General features: G+C 48.0%; 1 long non-coding RNA gene across 1 annotated transcript in view; it reads right to left on the bottom strand.

Annotated features, from left to right (window-relative positions):
- Window positions 1-370: 370 nt before the first annotated feature.
- Window positions 371-16742, bottom strand: part of LOC138850079 (uncharacterized) — a 62764-nt gene continuing 46392 nt past the window's right edge. Inside the window, exon 3 of the long non-coding RNA XR_011389499.1 lies at window positions 371-2003. This is a non-coding gene — a long non-coding RNA (uncharacterized lncRNA). The remainder of the gene's footprint in view (window positions 2004-16742) is intronic.

Raw genomic sequence — 16742 nt, 5'->3', positions numbered from 1 at the left:
TTAAGCCACCACCTGAGACGCTGGCTTCCCGTATCAGAGCATTTGAGTCCCAGCTGCTCCACTTCAAATCCAGCTTCCTGCTAACGTGCCTGGGAAGACAGCAGAACATGGCCTAAGTAGTTGGGCCCCTGCCACCCACATGGGAGACCAGGATAGAGTTCCTGACTCCTGGCTTTGGTCTGGCACAGCCCTGGCCATTGTGGCCATTTGGGGAAAGAACCAGCATGTGGAAGATATCTCTCTCTCTCTCTCTCTCTCTCTCTCTCTCTCCCTGTCTGTCACTCTTTCAAATAAGTAAAAATTAAATCTTAAGAAAAATAAAAATATAACAAGTGATTACAGAATCTTGTCATGTTCCAGTCCCATGAGGAATACAGAAAAACACGATTTCTCTTGCTCCAAAGAAGAGCAAAGTTCGTCCTATGGTTTGAATGTATCCCTCAAGATTGATGTGTTAGACACATGCTCCCCAGTGCAACAGCGTTGAGATGTGGCTCTTTAAAAAGGTGATTAGGGCCAGCGCTGTGGTGTAGCGGGTAAAGCTACCATCTGCAGTGCCGGCATCCTGGCTGCTCCACTTCTGATCCAGCTCTCTGCTGTGGCCTGGGAAAGCAGTGGAAGATGGCCCAAGTCCTTGGGCTCCTGTACCAGCGTGGGAGACCCGGAAGAAGCTCCTGGCTCCTGGCTTCAGATCGGCATAGCACCAGCTGTTGCGGCCATCTGGGGAGTGAACCAGTGGAGGGAAGATCTGTGTGTGTGTGTGTGTGTGTGTGTGTGTCTCCTTCTCTCTCTATGTAACTCTGACTTTCAAATAAATAAATAAAATCCCTTAAAAAAAAAGTAATTAGGTCATGAGACCCTGCCTTCATGTCTGGACTAATGCCATTATCTAGCAAGTGGGTTATGGTGGGAGCAGATTCCTGGTAAAATGATGAGCTGGTCCCCTTCCTTCTCTCACCGTGAGATGCTTTCCATCGTACTATGATGCAGCAAGAAATTCTTCACCACATGTAGCCCTCTGCATCTGGGACTCCTCACCCCCAGAAGAGGGAGCCAATAAATTTCTGTTCATTATAAGTTACCCAGGCAGGTGTACTGTCATAGCAGTACAAAATAGACGAGGAGGGGCAGGTTTTTGGTGCAGAAGTTAAGCAGTTAAGCCAACACTTGAGATGTCCACGTTCCATGTTGGAAAACCCGGGTTTGAGTCCTGGCCCTGCTTCCAATTCCAGCTTCCTGCTAATGCTCACCTTGCAAGGCAACCCTGGCCACCCACGTGAGTTCCCCATTGCTCCCGGGAGATAGGGAGAGGGCATGAGTACCAGGCACCTGGGGTTCTCATGAACACAGGCAAAATGGCTTCAGCAGGGAAGAGGTGGCTGGAGGGAGGACGGCACCAGAGCCAGCGGCACAGACAGCATCTGACAGGGATCTCGAAACTGGGGGAGCATCAGGAAAAGGAGAGAGCTGCCGTTTTGCTCTGCTTCCTAGCCCTGGGTGTAGACCTAGACCATGGCTCTGTCTTCCAGTGCTGAAGAGGAAGAAGGGTGAAGCAAAGGAGCGAGTTCCGGGCTTCGAGTCGGAAGGTCTGGACTTTAGTCCTAGTGTTAACAGACCAGGCACGTTGGCCCTGGGGAGTCCTTCGGTGCCTGTGGTCTCCAGCCTCCCTGGGGACCTGCGGCCCCTCGCAGGCAACCCCTGGTGGTGTGAAATCATGGCGCTACTTCAGAACCTCGGGCATGCACTGTGCGGCTGGCCTTCAAGCTCCTTCCCGGCTGGGGCTGTGCTGGGGAGACTTCCGCTCATTTTCCACGTTTCTGTTATTCTTCTTGGAGTCTGCTTTTGTGTGTGTGATTCAGAGCCTCGGGGGAACCCATGACAATCATGTGAGGTGAGTTTAACTCTGTACAGTTTAATTGCAGATTAGTAACAGGGTTTACCAGATGACTCTGCTTTTCCAAGGAGGCTGGGAAGGCATGTAAGGGTTTTTCATTGTTGTTGTTCTAAAATATTTAAAAGAGAGAAATATAAGTAGAAATTCTTGGTGTGTGTCCACATTGTAAAAAATAAATGGCCAAGAAGGTTGTTTTCTTTTAAAAATGTGTTAACCATGAGACTTTCCCCATCTCAGGAGATTTATGCTGTCAGGCCTGTACCCAGTGTTATGAGGTGCTACAGCTGGTTGGTGGCCAGATGAACTCGTGTCAATGTTGCTGTTTGAGGCAGAGCGGGCTGGGAGGGCTGTGACCCAAGGACATCGCAGACACAAATGTGTCACCAAAACCTTTTTTTTTTTTTTTGGTGTCTTTTTTTTTTACGGTTTGTGTATTTATTTGAGAGATAGTGAGAGAGAGAGAGAGAGAGAGAGAGAGAGGTCTTCCATCTGCTGGTTCAATCCCCAGATGGCCACAATGGCCATAGCTGGGCTGATCTGAAGCCAGGAGCCAGGAGCTTCTTCTGGGTTTCCCATGAGGGTGCAGGGGTCCAAGCACTTGGGCCATCTTTCATTGCTTTCCTAGGCTATTAGTAGAAAGCTGGATTGGAAGAGGAGCAGCCAGGTTTCAGACAGGCACCCATATGGGATGCCAGTGCCGCAGTTGAGGCTTAGCCTGCTGTACCATAGTGCCTGTCCCTCACCAAAACCTTTTGAGGAGCGGAGTGCTGCCCAGCTGCGGGGAGGGTGCTCAGCAGTCGTCAGCCAGCTGCTGCTTCCTGGTCAGCCCGAGTGGCATGAGCTTCTTCTGAGGCTGCAGCCTTGCCAGGGCAGCCTGAAGCCGATGACTGAGGGAGGCAGGGCTATCCAAGCCTGGCAGTTTTAGCCTAGCTGGAAAACTCTGGAAAGCAACACTTGCCCCAGGTTTCCCTGCTGGGTTGCCAAGGCTTGGTGGGGCCCACATTGTCATTAGCTTCTGCCTCAGCACCATCTTGCTCCCTCTCACATTCTTCTGTAGGTGTTGATCTCAATAAAAAGTTACACTCCCAACTTCCAGAGTCTCTAACCTGCAACAATTGACACTGTGATTGGTAGGAAAGCAAGCAATGAAGTGAGGTTTTGGAAGCAGGTCGCATGCCTTTGGACTGGCCGTGAGGACCCCATCACTGGTAGCAGATGGAACCCAGACTCTGCTGGCACAGGTGGCCATTCAATTAAATCTGTCACTGGGTTGAATCTAGAGTATTCACAAATGGGAATGAATGCACCAGCAGGTGCAATATGTTGGGCATTGAGCTTTGATGGGGAAAGTAGGAACAGGATACTTCAAAAAATTCATGGAAGGTAAGTTTATTTTGGTGCAAAAAATTTTGAAATCAGGGGCAGGCATTTGGCACAGCGGTTAAGACATTGCTTGCAATGCCTGCATTCCATACCAGAATGTCTCAGTTCAAGTCCCAGCTCTACTTTCAATTCTGCCTTTCTTATAATGCACGTCTTGGGAGGTAGCAGGTCACGGCTCAAATGCTTGGGTCCTTGCCACCAAGGTGGGAAACTGAGTTCTTGGCTCCTGGCTTTAGTGGGCCATTTCTGGCTGTTGCAGGCATTTGGGGTGTGAACTAGCAGATGGCTATCTCTCTCTCTCTCTCTCTGCCTTTCAAATAAAATAAATATAAGTGTGTAACTTTTTTTTAATTATTTATTTGACCGGTAGAGTTATAGACAGTGAGAGACAGAGAGAAAGGTCTTCCTTTCTGTTGGTTCACCCCCTAAATGGCCGCCATGGCCGGCACACTGTGGCTGGTGTGCTGTGCCGATCTGAAGCCAGGAGCCAGGTGCTTCCTCCTGGTCTCCCATGAGGGTGCAGGGCCCAAGCACTTGGGCCGTCCTCCACTGCCTTCCCAGGCCACAGCAGAGAGCTGGATTGGAAGAGGAGCAACCGGGACTAGAACCCAGCGCCTATATGGGATGCCGGTGCCGCAGGCGGAGGATTAACCAAGTGAGCCACGGCGCCGGCCCCAGTGCGAAACTTTTTAAACTTTTGAAAGTTCTGCTTGAAAAGGTCTTTTCAAAAAGCTCTTGGAAATGCATATTATGAAAAAACTATGCATCAATTTCAAAAATGCAAGATTTGAAATTTTTTGTATCAGACAAACTTATCTTTTAATTTCATTTTCCATGAACTCTTTAAAGTCTTCTGATATAAGCACAAAAGGACTGAGTGTGTATTTGTTAGTGTCACTGATACTCCAGAGAAAGATAAGGACCAGGAGCCGGTGTTTGGCACAGTGGCTTAAGTGACCTCTTGAGATGCTTACGTCCATGTTGGAATGCTTGTCCAAGTCCCAGTCACCCTGCTTCTGATCTAGCTTCCTGTTAATGTGCATCCTGAGCGGCAACAGATGATGGCCCTTGCCACCCATGCAGGAGACCCAGAAGGAGTTTCAGGCTCTCGGATTCCGCGTAGGCCAGCCCTGACTGTTGTGGGCATTTGGGGAGTAAACCAATGTATGAAAGTCCCCACCTGCTGCCGCCTTTCCAATAAAACAAAACTAAATAGATAAAAAAAATTTTTTAAAGGAAAGATAAGGAGCATCTGAGGGTGAAAGTCAGCTATGAAATCCAGGGGTAAAAACCAAGAGGCCTTTTGGATGCGGAGGAAGCTCATCCGCCCTGCTGTTTAGGGCTAATCATCCACGTGCTGAGCTTCAAGAAGATCAAGGCAAGTCTGTGCTAAGGCCACAGCCAGCTTAGGAAACCCTTTACCTCCTACAGATGGGGTGGAGACCTCTGATAGCGCATCGAGGCAGTCCTCACATTGCACAGGGTGCGGGTGTAAAAAGGACTGTGCAACCTGAAACCTGCAAAGCAATCTTTTTCTAAATGCAGACTTGAAAAGTTCATTTTTATTGGCAAATAAAATTGTAGGAGTATACATATCATACTCCATATCTTGATTATTATGAATAATGCTATGTGTAAAGCAGCATTAATAAGCATTGGAGAGAGTTTATAGCTGTTCTGTGACTTAAAAAACTTCTTGACAAAATATTAAAAACTGTCTTATGGCAGCACTATGTAAACAAAAACCATAGAAAGCTAACACTTATCACACTGTTTTATTTAAAGTTTTTTTTTTAAATATCCTAATAGGGAAGCCATTAAACTGAGACAGCTCCTGGTTTCCTATGTAAGTAGACTGGAATCCAACATAAACAGTGAAATGAAACTAGAGACTTAGCCAACCAGAAACCAACAACTGACCGCTAACTGAAGTCTTGACATTGTAAGTCAGTCAAGTACACTTCTTCGTCGTCCCTACGAGTTACAGCTCACTGCTAATGCTACTGCATCAGAGCACCCCGAGTCTCCTCTGGTTCTGAGTGTAACCTGATTCACCAGTAGTTCTTTGTTCAAAATAAGCTCTATTAAATTTATTTTGTCTAAAGATTTTCTTTTAACAGATTTGGTGTCAGAAGTGGGGTCTGGACAAAGATCTCCAACAGGTTCTAGGAACACTGAGTGACCGGTGATACATGCATGAAGTTTATTGCACACATTGTTATTTTGTTTGTTACTGGAGGCCATAGTGAGTCCCCTCTCAGGCTGAGTGCCAGAAATATTGTGGATTTTTGAAAGATTTATTTATTTATTTATTTACTTACTTATTTGAAAAGTAGAGTGATAATACGAATGAGAGACAGTTCCTCCTTCTATCAGCTGGTTCCCCAAATGCCCACAACAGCCAGGGCTGTTTCAAGCTGAAGCCGAGAGCCAGGAAGTCCATCTGGGTCTAAGACAAGGGTGGCAGGGACCCAAGTACTTGAGATACAATCTACTGCCTCCCAGGATGGGTTAGTGAGAAGCTGAATCAAAAGCACAGGGTAGCTGGGACTCAAACCAGACAATCCAACACAGGATGTGGGCAACCCAAGACGTGGCTCAACCTGCCGTGTTGCAATGCTTGCATCTGTGAATTGTGTTTTGAGCTCTCCAGACTTCACTTAAGGAATTATTGGGGTCCAGGCGCACACTGGATTTGATATTTAACTGGATTTGATCCAGTTAGAGGCCTTACGTAGGTACATTTTGACAGTGGGTTCTCCTGAATCAAAGGAAGCTGGCATCTATCTTTTGGCACTCCAGAAAATTTTATGTGCAAGAATTACGGACTAGGTGCCAGAGCTGTGGTGCAGCTGGTTAAGCTGCTGACTGCAATGCCAGCATCCCATGAGTGCTGGTTCAAGTCGTGGCTGCTCCACTTCCAATCCAGCTCTTTGCTAATGTACCTGGAGAAGCAGTGGAAGATGACCCAAGGACTTGGACACCTGCCACCCGCAGGGGAGACCTGGATGAAGTTCCCGGCTCCCAGCTTCAGCCTGGCCCAGCCCTGGTCATTGTGGCCATTTGGGCCATGAACCAGTGGATGGAAGATCTCTCTCTCCCTCTATCTCTTGCTCTCTCTTTAACCTGACTTTCAAATAAATAAATAAATCTTGAAGAAGAAGAAGGAAGAGGAGGAGGAAGAGGAGGAGAAAGACCTTCCAGAATCCTAAAGAAGCTTGTCTGAGTCGGGTTTTCATCATAATAACAAATACTTGAAAGCAGTTACTTAGGAAGGAAGAGGTTTATTTTAGCTTATGGTTTTAGAGTTTTACAGTCCAAGATCCGGTGGCCCCATTAGTCCAACATCCAATGAGGGTAGTAGAACACTCTCAGAGGGAGAATCACATAGCAAGCAGGAAGCAGACAGTCAGGAAGCCTGCTCTTCAGCGATCCTCTGTGCTGTGTCTCCTTACAAAGCACCCAGATTCACTCACAGGGGCTGTCCCCCAAGGACTCAGTTTCCAATCAATCACTTTCCAAGGCTCCACCTTCAGACAACATAATTGGATTAAGTTCCACCCATATCCCAATAACTTAAGACTAGACATGGAGCCTCTAACACATGGGCCTTTAGGAGACAACCAAACTCACATCCAAACTGTAACAGAAAAACCAGCTATCTAAATGTCCGTGGAGTGGATGCATAAGGAGTGGACTGTGGCAGACATGGAGATACACTGCCAGGCTCCCCCTTCAAGGAAGGATGGACACGCTACCCAGCTCCAGGGAGAGAGATCAACAAATAGCCTTTAACTGCTGTTTTCTTCAGGACTGCAGAGTCAGGAAACCACTTCCCCTGAGCTCATACCTTTCCCTGCTGACCTAGCAAGGAAGGAGAATAAAGACCCAGCCCTCCCGACCTGCCTCAGGCTGCAGCTTTTGTGGGGGCTGACAACACAGCCTAACTTCTTCTGTCCAACCCTGCTTTTCCCCGCCCTTTTATAGGTGTTGATTCCTGATAAACATCTTGGACTCTGAATTCCATCTCCTTGTCTGCCTCTGGAGAACCCAACCCACAGCAAATTATTTTTGTTCCAGAGATCTTGTTCAATAAGATAACTTGTCATGCAGGCTTCATCTTTTAATTTTATTTTAGAAGCAATTTTTTAAAAAGATGTGTATGTTTATTTGAAAGGTAGAGATAGAGGAGAGACAGAGAGATCTTCCACCTGCTGGTTCACTCCCCAGATGGCTATGTCAGGCCAAAACCAGTAGCCAGGAGCTTCCTATGGGTCTCCCACATTGAGTGTAGGGGCCCAGGGACTTGGGCCATCTTCCACTGCTTTCCCAGGTGCATTAGCAGGGAGCTGGATCAGAAGTAGAGCAGCTGGGACCCAAACTGGTGCTCTGATATGGGAAGTGGACACCCCAAGCAGCAGCTTGACCCTCTGTACCACAGCGCCCACCCCTACACTCCCTGTCTCTTGCCGCACAGTGCCCTGCACTGTCTCAAGACCTGCGAGCAAGGAGGCCACCAGATGTGGCCACAAGATCTTGGACCTTCAGAACTCTGGACCAAAATAAATCTCCTTTCTTTGAAAACCTACCCAGTCTGTGGTAGAAAATAGACTAAGTCAGAAATTGGTACTGAGAAGCAGCGCTGTTGCTAACAGCGACAATGAGTATCTGAAAGTGTGGTTGTGGCTTTGGAAGTGGGCAGGAAGGAGGAGCCGTCTAGAAAAGACCTAGAATGCGGTAAGCTGAGCATTGCAGGTGGTTCTGGTGCAGGCTCAGAAGCGGACAAGATTAGGGAAAAGCTAGAACATCTTGAGAGATTGGATAACTGGATGTGATGCAAATGAGGAAATAGTCTATCAAAAAATGGAGTACCGGCAATCCCAGTCACACTGTTGCAAACACCTTGGCTGACTGTGTCTGTGCCCTAGAGCTGTACGGACAGTCGGATTTAAGGATAAGGAACTGGGGTACCTGGCAGAGGAGCTATCCCAACAACATAGTATTTGGGCTGCTGCTTGGTTACTTTCAACAATGCACAGTAGGACTGCAGAGCAAAGCATGACCTAAAAGCAGAATGCATCATTGAAAGAAAAGCAGAGAGGTGAAATTTGAATATGTGCAACCTAACCAGGGAAGAAAGGAGCCAAGAAAAAGCAGGCAAGAGTATTTAGCACAGACAAAAAGAAGCGGGAAGCTCCACATCAGGACAATGGGAAAGGGGCCCAGATAGCATGTCAGGGATGTGTGAGGCCGCCTCTGCCCTCCAGGCACAGGGACCAAGGACACGAGGTTCCAGAGACCAGGCCCAGGGACTCTCCCTCTTGGAGCCCCTAGGGGTTCTGCTGCCTGATTCTTGGTGAAGTGGTCTATAGCAGCCACAGGCACTCAAGTGGGCCCGACTTCAGCACATGCCACCTCTCAGAAGGGAGTAAGCACCAGACCTTGGTGCCCCCACGGTGCTGATTCTGCAGGCACATAGAATGCAACAGCAGGGAGGTCATGGGGGCTTCTGCTGAGATTTCAAAGGTCCTGGGAGGCCAGCATGCCACCGAGAGAGAGCTCCTACTGTGGCGTTGTCTACTGAAGCAGTGAGAGCGGCATTGCCACCAAGACCCCAGAATTGCAGTGCTACCGGCATGCAATGCCAGCCTGAGCAACAGTTATGAGCTCCAAACTGGTAGAGCTAAAGCGTGCACTGAGCCCAGCAAAGTGATGCGGGCAGGGCTGCTTGAGGCCTTGGGGGCTCAATCCCTCCCCAGTGTGCACAGGGTGCTGGGCAGGAGACTTTCAGATTGGCTGCCATCCTGCTTGGTTTCAGGCTAGTTTGAACCAGTTACTCCTTTCTCCTTGTCTATTCCTCCCTTTTGGAAAGGTATGTGTACCCTATGCATGTCCCACCATTGACTGTATAGTTGTAGTAGGTAACCTTTTCACAGGGGCTCACAGCTGAAAAACCTTGCTTTGAGTCTCAGCTGAGGCTTTGGACTTGGACTTTTGAGTAATGCGGAATGAGTTGAGACTTTGAGACTGCTCGGATGGAATGGATACATTTTGTGCTGTGAGATGGACATGATCCTTGAGGGGCAGGGGTAGAATGCTATGGTTTCGACATGATTCTCCCCCCCAAAGATTCATGTATTGGAAGCTTAGTTTTCAGTGTGCTGATATTATGAAGGTGGTGGAACCATTAAGAGACGGGACTTTAGGCCGGCGCTGCAGCTCACTAGGCTAATCCTCCGCCTTGCGGCGCCGGCACACCGGGTTCTAGTCCCGGTTGGGGCGCCGGATTCTGTCCCGGTTGCTCCTCTTCCAGGCCAGCTCTCTGCTGTGGCCCGGGAGTGCAGTGGAGGATGGCCCAAGTGCTTGGGCCCTGCACCCCATGGGAGACCAGGAGAAGCACCTGGCTCCTGGCTTCGGATCAGCGCGGTGCGCCGGCGGCGGCCATTGGAGGGTGAACCAACGGCAAAAAGGAAGACCTTTCTCTCTCACTGTCCACTCTGCCTGTAAAAAAAAAAAAAAAAAAAAAAAAAAAAAGAGAGAGAGAGAGACGGGACCTTAGGCCATTGGCAGTGTGCCTTTCAGAAGGATTACTGTGTCTGTTCCCAGTGTCCCTCTGGCTTTCTGTGTCATTGTGCAGTCCCTCCCTCTCACCTCTGCCCTTGACATTTGAGGCCATCTGCCTTGAGGTCCTCACTGGAGCCAAGGCAATGCTGCTGCTATGCCCTTCCCCCTCCAGAACTGTGAGGCGACAAACCTCTTTCTTCCTAAAGCACCCAGACTCAGGTCATTCATCAAAGTAATGAAAAGCAGACCCATCCCGCTTAGAACGGGGGTTCAGCAGAGTGATAGCGAGCACTAGGATCCTGCCTGACGGGTGCAGTGGCTGCTTTAGGGGCCCTCTGTCTGCCACCTCTAGGTTGTTGCAAGAGAACGGGTGGACAGGGACCCACCAAATCTTTCTTACTGAGAGAACGCAGTCGGTACAGGAGGCCTCCCAGGAAGCAGCCTCATAGTGGGGCAGGAACATGCTTAAGGTGCTCCACTGGGGCCCAGCATCCGGGTTGCTGCTGCTGCAGCTTCTGCCCCACGCACTGAGCACTGAGCTCAGGGGAGACCGAAAATCTACGAGATCTTCATGATTTTTCATCCAGGCAAAGAAACGGAAGCCCATCTCAGTGCCTTCTGCAGAGAGAGAGAGTTTGACTCTACACAAACTGCTGAGGACGCAGTCTGCTGGAGTACCCAGAGTGTATTCAAACACCAGAGCACTGATGTGTACTGTGAACTACCTTCATCCAAAGGACCCAGACAGCAAACGACCAACTCTGTTTCACAAGACTCGGATGTTTGGTGATTAGTGAGACAAGGGTTACAGAACACTGGGAGTTGGCCTGGCGCATGGGAGATGCTTCCAAAACACAGTTGTTACGTTTTGTGATCACCATTCCGGCTCTTCGGTGTAGTTAGGAAGACTCTGCTGTGAGTCAGCGCTCCTTGCGTGTTAAAGTGCAAGTGGGCTGCCTGGGATGCTTTTCCATTGAAAAGTCTGGCTCACATTCCTAACAAGCTCTCAGTGTGGCTGATACTGCTGGAGTGAGACCCACACTTGTGGGATGAAATGATCATTTCTACCCAGTTCTACCCCAAGAGTTGTGACCATGTTGTTTGTCAGCCTCAGCCCCCATCCAGCTATTCCGATGCTGTAAAACTCCCAAGATGTGCTTTCTCGATCAAACCTTCCTCCTACAAGATGATAGCCTTAACTGATTTATGGTGTCTCTGAAACTCGGAATCCAATTAAATAGGATTCTTTTTGTCAGGACTGGTGAGAGGACGGTTAGTTAACTTTAAGGCGAAGAAGGTGGAAAAATCATAATTTAAATATACCTCCTTTAAACTTTGAGTGGAAACATTTACATGGTGTCTGGAGGAGTGGTGCAGTGGGTTAAGCCACCACCATCTCCTATGAGTGCCAGTTTGAAACTTGGCTGCTATAGTTAGGATCCAGCTCCCTGCTAATGCACCTGGGAAAAAGCAGAGGATGGCCCAAGTACTTGGGGCCCTGCTGTCCACAAGGAAGACTTGGATGGAGTTCCTGGCTCTTGGCTTCGTCCTGGCCCAGCCATTTGAGGAGTGAACCAGCGGATGGAGGATCTCCTTTTCTCTACCTTTTCCTCTCTGTGTCATTCTCTTTTTTAAATAAATAAAATAAATCTTTTTTAAAATATTTAAAAGATTTATTTATTTATTGTTAAAGTTGTAGTTACAGAGAGAGGAGGGGAGAGACAGAGAGAAAGAGAGAGATTTTCCATAGCTGGTTCACTCCTCAAATAGCTGCAATGGCCAGGGCTGGGCCAGGCTGAAACCAGGAGCCAGGAACTTCATCCAGGTCTCCCATGTGGGCGCAGGGACCCAAGCACTTGGGCCATCTTCTGCTACTTTCTCAGGCACATTAGCAGGGAGCTGGATTGGACGTGGAGCACCTGGGACCTGAACCAGCATCCATATGGGATTTGTGGCATCACACACAGTGGCTTAACCCACTGCACCACAGCACTGCCACTCCCCCATTTTAAAAGACTTATTATTTGTTTGAGAGCCAATGTTACAGAGAGAGAGAGAGACAGACAGAGAGAGAGAGACAGAGAGAGAAAGTAGAGACAGAGAGAGATCTTCCATCCACTGGTTCACCTCCCAAATGGCTGCAACGGCCAAAGCTAAGCCCATCCAAAGCCCAGAGCCAGGAACTTCTTCTGGGTCTCCCACAGGTGTTTAGGGCCTCAAGGACTTGAGCCATCTTTCAATGCTTTCCCAGGCATGTTAGCAGGGAACTAGATTGGAAGCAGAGTAGCTGGGACTCCAACCTGTGCCCATATGGGTGCTGGCACCACAGGCAGTGGCCTTACCTGCTATGATATAGTGCCAGCCCCAATAAATCTTTAAAAAAAATTGCATGTACGCTTGTTGACCAGTTTTTTGATGTGGGCCTCGTCCTTTTGTCCGATGGATGCCCTTTGTGAAGTGCTCTGCCTTCTTTTCTTATGCAAGCCACCCCTTTATAGACTGTTGAATCCTTCTAGAGTTCTACATGGTTTTCTGAAAATGTTACAGATTTCCTGACCACTCCTAATTTGTCCATTTTTTAAAAAAATTACTTACCAAAATATTATTGCTTTTCACAGACACCACAACTCTTTCATTTTGCTCTCAGATTTCATAATTTCTCAATTTAGCCAAACAGTTACAAGAACAAGGCCAGTGCCGTGGCTCAATAGGCTAATCCTCCGCCTGCAGCGTCGGCACACCGGGTTCTAGTCCCGGTTGGGGCGCCAGATTCTGTCCCGGTTGCCCCTCTTCCAGGCCAGCTCTCTGCTGTGGCCAGGGAGTGCAGTGGAGGATGGCCCAAGTGTTTGGGCCCTGCACCCGCACGGGAGACCAGGAGAAGCACCTGGCTCCTGCCATCGGATCAGCGCGGTGCGCCGGCCGCAGCACGCAGGCCGCGGCGGCCATTGGAGGGTGAACTAATGGCAAAGGAAGACCTTTCTCTCTGTCTCTCTCTCTCACTGTCCACTCTGCCTGTCCTGTCAAAAAAACCAAAACAAACAAACAGTTACAAGAACAAGCACACACACAAAAAATGTCTGGAAGCAAACAGAAGCAGCTATTCCTAAGCACATCGCTTAGCTGTGGAAGGAGTCTGGGTGGGGCCTGAGACAAGCTGATTCATGGTGCCGCAAAGATGTCCATGCCCTAAGCCCAGGCTCTCCATTCCAGATGGAGGTCTTCCATCCGCTGGTTCACTCCCCAGTTGGCTGCAACAGCCGGAGCTGTGCTGATCTGAAGCCTTACTAGAGAGATTTTTTTCAGGTGTGATGAAGAAGCTTCCCTGAATTATCTGGATGCCCAATGCTACCCCTTATAAGAGGGAGGCAGGAGCATCACTCAGTAGTAGGAAATATGACAATAGAAGAGGCTGCAGTGACCCCCACGAAGGGGTCACGAGCACAGAATGCCCATAGCCTCCAGAAGCTGAGAGAGAGAGAGAGAGAGGCAAGGAGACAGATTTTCCCCTCAGACCCTCTGGAAGGAATCAGTCAAGCCAACAGCTTGACTTTAGCCCCTGAGCCTGTTGGTGTGACTTGAGCTCCACTGCTATGGAAAAGTGAGTTTGCCTTATTTCAGTCCCCTGTGTTCGCGGTGGCTTGCTGCAGGAGTTGTAGGAACCAATGCATCACCCGTGGTCTAGGGGCCCTCCAAATGCAGTGCGCTAGCAAGGGCTGGGCGGGTCTGCCTGGCCACTGTAGTCAGCGAAGAGGAACTTAGAGCAGTTCTGCTGCAATTGATCTGCAACTTTACTTTCGCTCACCAATTCCTTCACACGTGTTGCCAGACAGATGGCAAGTTCTCCAGGGGTGTCAACACGTTCTTTTGCGGACTTTGAGTCTTGAGAGAGAGCATGTTAAAGATGGCAACTGATCACTAGAATTATTTGTAAATAAAAACAGAACTTTTGTGATTTATTCTTTAATATGTTTATTGGTGTTTTCCCCTGGGTCAAAACAATTGGATTCTCTACTGTGCTTAAAAAAAAAAATCCTTTAATCTTGGAGATGTAAGATGGAGAAAACATAGCAAAGGTTTTGAAGTTGTGTTGGTTTGCTTTCTGCTCTCAAAAATTCTGTGGGGGCTGGTGCTGTGGCTTAGCGGGTAAAGCCACCGCCTGCAGTGCGGGCATCCCATATGGACGCCAGTTCGAGTCCCGGCTGCTTCACTTCCTATTCAGCTCTCTGCTGTGGCCTGGGAAAGCAGTAGAAGATGGCCCAAGTCCTTGGGCCCCTGCACCCCCGTGGGAGACCCGGAAGAAGCTTCTGGCTCCTGGCTTCAGATCAGCACAGCTCCGGCTGTTGCAGCCAACTGGGAAGTGAACCAGCGGATGGAAGACCTCTCTCTCTCTCACTCTCTCTGCCTCTCCTTCTCTCTGTGTGTAACTCTGTTTTTCAATTAGATAAATCTTTTTTAAAAAATAAGTTAAAAAAAAAAACTCTGTGGCATTGGCTGGTGTTGTGGAGCAGTGGGTTAAGCCTCAGCTCACGCCTGCCAGCATCCCATATCGGAGCAGCAGTCCCGGCTGCTTCACTTCTGATCCAGCTTCCTGCACCTGGGAAGTCAGCAAATGGCGGCTCAACTAATGGGGTTCCTACAAACCACGTGGGAGACTTGGAGGAAGTCCCAGGCTCCTGGCTGTTGTGGCCATTTAGGGAGTGAACCAGTGAATGGAAGATCTCTCTCACTCTCTTTCTCTCTCTGTCACTCTCCCTTTCGAATAAATATATATACATAAAAACCTCTCTCTGTGGCCTTGGACCTATTGATTTTAATTCCTTCTTATGTAAAATGGAAATTATAATAGTACTGTCTTAGTTTGCTCAGGCTGCTGTAATAAGATACTAGAAACTGGGTTGCTTATTATAAACAAGAGACATGTGTGTCCTCAGGTCTGCAGGTGGGGAAGCCCTAGAGCAAGTGCTGGCAGAGTCAGTGTCCGGCTTACAGAGGCTCCTTCTCAGCGTCTCACATGGTCCCCAGCGTGAGCTGACTCTCCGGGGTTTTGCAATAAGAGGACCAGTCCCATTCAGGAGCACTCTACCCTCGAGATTCAATCAACTCCTCAAGACCCCGCTTTCTAATATCACCAACTTGGGAGTTAGGATTTCAACTTGTGAATCTGGGGAAACACATCAGACCACAACAAGTACCTATCTTATAAGTTTGTTGGCAAGAATGAAAAAAAAAAGCACCAAAAAATTGGCCCTTGGGTACCAAAACAGCAGTCGTGGCTCTTACCATTGGGTTGGTTGTTGACAGAGGTGATGCTCTAGAATTATAGGAGGGAGCAAAACAGGGGACACTGGCAGCAACAGGGCAGACTCTCCCAGCTTTTCTACTTTAAAGCCAGAGAGACTCCCTAAGATGTACAGAACAGGGAATGGCAGATAGGGCCCACAGTCAAACCTGGCCTGCCCCCTGTTTCCATGGGAACACAGCCCTGCCCATCCATTTACCTGTTGCCCATGGCTACTTTTGCACTGTATGGCATAGCTGAGGAGTTGGGATAGAGTCCTACTGGACACGAAACCTAAAATGCTTACTATCTGTCCTATTGCAGAAAAGTTTTACAACACCTGATCTAGAACACGTATTTTCAGGGAAGGATTAAGGCCCTAAGTGACTTTGTCCATAGTCACATGGGTAGTTAGGGACAGAACCAGGACAGAAACTGTAGGCGCCTTGACTGCCAGGCAGAGAAAGTGCTGGTTCTCCTCCCAATCCAGTTCAAAACACAGTCCCTCGGTAGAGTTTGGCTCTGATCTAAGTTTCTAGGGAAAAGCTGCCCAGGCACACCTCCGTTGGTTCACACCTTGTCCTGACTTGTGCAATTTGTGTATCTACCTGATTAGAAATGCTAACAGGAGTCCTTTATGTGGAAATAAAAGGACATTAAATAGTAATCTAAAACAAAGTGAAGCAATGGAGACCACTGGTAACTGTAACTGCACAGGTGAATACAAAGCCAGCATTGTTGTATTTTTATTTTGTATTTCCTTTCCCACATATGGTTTAAGATACAAATGCATAAGCAATAATTACAAATCTATGCCAATGAGCACCATCTTTTAAAGATGTAATTTGTGGCGACAACAATATAAATAGGGGATGCAGCCGTATGGAAGCAGAGTTTTGTACACTATTGAAGCTAAGGTGATATGAATTCACAATAGGTTGTTAGATACTTAAGAGTTGTAATCTCCAGGGTAACCACAAAAATTTAACTTACAAAATACAGAAAAGGAAATAAGAAGAGAATCAAAGCAGTAGACCACAAAAGGTCAATTAAACCCAATGGGAAGGAGTAATGGAGGGAGGGAAGAATTATGATTCCCTTGCCTAGTCCTCTTGACTTAACCTTTCCGTCCAGGTAATGACTATAAAATAAGGTAAAAATGAGATGTTGTGCATTTGGGAATATTTGAAAATGCTTCTCAAGTAACTGGGTGTCATAACAGGAGCCCACATAGGCTCCTCCCTGACTTTTAAGAATTTCCTAGTTGCAGGGTCTTTCAGTGCACTCCTGGTTTGCTCATTTCCTGTAGCAGTTCTGTGCAGTCACACCGCCAATGATCTAGCTGATTTATTTAGGTTTTATTTTGCTGCTGAAAGATCTTTGCTTTACCTTTATTTTTAACCATGTTCTTATACATACATTGTGTAAAAGATTCAAAATGCCTGAAGAAGCCCAGTGAACGACAGGAAACTAACTTGTACCATTCATGTTAACTCATGTGATTTTTAATAAAACTGAGTGCTACCAAGGCAAAAATTGGAAAGGAATTACCAGTTCTGTACAGGAAGAAAACCTAAGCTTGATTAAGCCAAGAGGAAAACCTGCTGGCCCCAGGCTTCAGGC

The sequence above is a fragment of the Oryctolagus cuniculus genome, chromosome 6 (genome assembly GCF_964237555.1).
Source record: "Oryctolagus cuniculus chromosome 6, mOryCun1.1, whole genome shotgun sequence".
Classification (NCBI taxonomy): Eukaryota; Metazoa; Chordata; class Mammalia; order Lagomorpha; family Leporidae; genus Oryctolagus; species Oryctolagus cuniculus.
This window is presented reverse-complemented; position numbering and strand designations above follow the sequence as displayed.